Raw genomic sequence first — 3,166 nt, 5'->3', positions numbered from 1 at the left:
GATTGTGTAAAGCACTTATAATGTGTGTGTTTGGTTCGTGTGATCTGTCCACAGGGCTCATCTAGGTGCTCTGGTCTCTGATGAAGGTCATCTCTTGGTGCTGATCCGCCATCTGATACGGTTACAAACTGAAAAACAGAATAAGAGAGAAACAGACTAATATTAGCATAGATGCCAGTCTTTTTACGATGTAACGAGTACATTGTGTTTTATGTGGAGAGTTCCCGGTTCCAGCTGATCTAATTATTATAGCCTAACAATCCAGATTTGAATAGTAGAAGTGTATTAGTGTGTTATGTGTCAGCCAGGTTAAAGAGATGGGTCTTTGATATAGATTGAAACTGAGAGAGTGTGTCTGCCTCCCGAAACAGTGTTAGGTAGATTGTTCCAGAGTTTGGGTGCTAAATAGGAAAAGGTTCTGCCACCTGAAGTCGATTATCAAACGGCCAGAGTTGTTGGAGGATTATAATGTAATAAGAGCTCGCTCAAGTATTGAGAAGATAAACCATTCAGGGATTTAAATGAACAAGATTTTAAAATCTATCCGATGTTTCATAGGGAGCCAGTGCAGTGTTGTCAGAACCAGGTCATACTTCTTGGTTCTAGTAAGGACTCTTTACTGCTGCGTTTTGGACCAGCTGATGTTTGTTTATCAAGCGTGCAGAACAACCACCTGACAATGCATTGCAATAGTCTAACCTCGAGGTCATAAATGCACGAATTAACATTTCTGCATTTGACATTGAGAGCATAGGTCGCAATTTAGATATGTTTTTGAGCTATCAAACAGCACACTTCGGTTCCTAACTAATGAAGAAGAATTAACAGAGCAGCCAACTAGTGTTAGACGGTGTTTTAAGTTATTCAATTTTTAGGCCCGATAATTAGCACCTCTGTCTTTAGCATTAAAAATTGGTCATCCAGTTTTTTATAACGACTATGCATTGTTAGTTATGTCTTAATTTGGTGTGTATCACCAGGTCACAAATAAATATAGCTGGGTATCATGAGCATAACAGTGAAAACTAGCATCATGCCTCATGATAATACCTCCTGGAGGTAACGTGTGTAAAGTGTGAAAAGTAACGGCCTTAGTACTGAGCCTTGAGGTACTCCATATTTCACTTGAGATCGATATGATACCTCCTCATTTACTGCTACGAAATGATAGCGGTCAGACCAGTACGATTTGAACCATGCTAAGGCACTTCCACTAATGCCAACATAGTTTTCTAGTCTCCTCAAGAGAATGTTGTGATCGATAGTAATGATAAAGAAATGATAGATGATAGATGATAGAACCAGGTCATTTGTAACTCTAATGAAAGCAGTCTCAGTACTACGTCTAAATCCTGGCTGGAAGGATCTATGACTTCTGCAAGCAGCTTTTTAGATGGAATAGTGTCTAACATACATGTTGTTAGTTAAGAGTTAACAAGTTTGTTTCAATCAGCTGTTGGACTCTCATTCTGACGGCACCCATTCACTGCAGAGCAGCCATTTGCGAGCAAGTGAGGTAACGCTACATTTCTCCAAATGTATTCAGAGGAAGAAACAAACCCATCTACATCTTGAGGACTGAGGGTGAGGAAATAAAAAAAGGTTTTGGTAAACTATTCCTTTACCTCTATTTATTTGACACAGTTTAAGATCTTCTTAGACTGAAATCATCTAAAGTTTTTCCAAACATGCATTTGTTTGGAATAATGAAGAATCATTCAACTAAAAAAAGCAGTTCAAAATATTGCTTGTCATCCTGTGTTATAGTTTTGAATAATTGTAAACACTTTTGAGAGAGTAAAAGTTTCATTCCCCATCTCACAAGCCTGCAGCTATGCAATCAAACCCTGTTTTTGTTTTGGAATGCTACCAGTGCATTTATTTAATGTTGCGTGTACTATACACTGTCATATCTGACAGGATCAGGTCAGGCCCTGTTGGGTTTTGCAATAAAACCATTAACAGGTTTTGAGTGACAAATAAAAATGTGACTTTCTGCACTGCTGTTTTCAGGTGTGTTTTCCAGTTGAATTGCTTCATATGATGTGGAAAAGAAGATGGTATGGATCGCTCTTTCAGATTACCAGGTAAGCATCATTCTGGCCTTCGGCTTTAGACGGATAACTTTGAGTGTCTGTCATGTTCAGACTGTTAGATTTCCCATTCACCTCAGTGGGAGTTTCTCTGCTGGATGCGGGATGCTCCTGCTGTCTGAACTCACTGGAAAGCTGACGTCAGGACAGCATCTGACTAATGGCACCACAAGAGCGCACGNNNNTTTATAGTTTGGCTTTGGGAGTCTGAACAACAGGTTGACATGCATGCAAGGTCAAAAAACACTTTCATTTGTTTACTATGTGCGCTTATTTTTTTACCTTGCTTGTTCAATGACTCCCAAACGATTGGTTCAATAATTCATTTTTCCAAACCCCTCGGTGGTTGGTGAATTTCGATTAAAGCAGTGTTTGTTAGCTCCAAAAGCGGCACCTGCTAGCTAAGAATGAATCAGCTAAGGATTTTCATTCAGACCAGCACGTGGCAGGCAATATGTTAATGTTTCATATTGACGTCATAAAACAGCTTGGGACTTGTTTTAAAACTGCATGAAAGGTCATTTTCGCTTTAATGTTTATATCAGTCTTTGTGTGTTCACTAATGTAACATTCTGGCTAATCTGATTATGATTTAGCGGTGTTATAGTTTCAGCTTTGTTTAATATATTTTTCCACTCAATAAATGCTTAAATTCGAGGTTTATGTGTTTGAATTGCATATAAAAGTTCCATTCAGAGGACATTTTCTAAAATAAACTAATAAATTTACCCCAGGTTTCACAGACGAGGCTTAAGCCTAGTCCCAAACTAAAATGTAAATCTGAGCTGTTTCAACTGAAAGAAACTTACACCGACTGATCCTAAAACATGTCAATGCCTTAGTTTTGTCTTAAGACGCAAAGCACTAATGTTTTTTTTTTCCTAAGACATGTTTATAAAAAATCTATTTAATGTCCTAATTAAACTATAGCCTAATTTTGGTTTAGACTAAGCCCTGTCTATGAAACCCTTCCGTGATGCATATAGTACTGAACTTAAACCGCTAAGAATCAGGTAAGAGTCATCATAAATAGTTCCACATGTTCTTGCCAAAATTGTATAAAAATAGATAAA

At 38.0% G+C, this 3,166-nt stretch overlaps 1 long non-coding RNA gene across 1 annotated transcript in view; it reads right to left on the bottom strand.

Moving 5' to 3' along the window:
* Nucleotides 1-69: 69 nt before the first annotated feature.
* The window catches only part of LOC122348922, a 10,729-nt gene continuing 7,632 nt past the window's right edge, over nt 70-3,166 (bottom strand). The window contains exon 3 of the long non-coding RNA XR_006251387.1: nt 70-128. This is a non-coding gene — a long non-coding RNA (uncharacterized LOC122348922). The remainder of the gene's footprint in view (nt 129-3,166) is intronic.

The sequence above is a fragment of the Puntigrus tetrazona genome, chromosome 7 (genome assembly GCF_018831695.1).
Source record: "Puntigrus tetrazona isolate hp1 chromosome 7, ASM1883169v1, whole genome shotgun sequence".
In the NCBI taxonomy this organism is placed as follows: Eukaryota; Metazoa; Chordata; class Actinopteri; order Cypriniformes; family Cyprinidae; genus Puntigrus; species Puntigrus tetrazona.
This window is presented reverse-complemented; position numbering and strand designations above follow the sequence as displayed.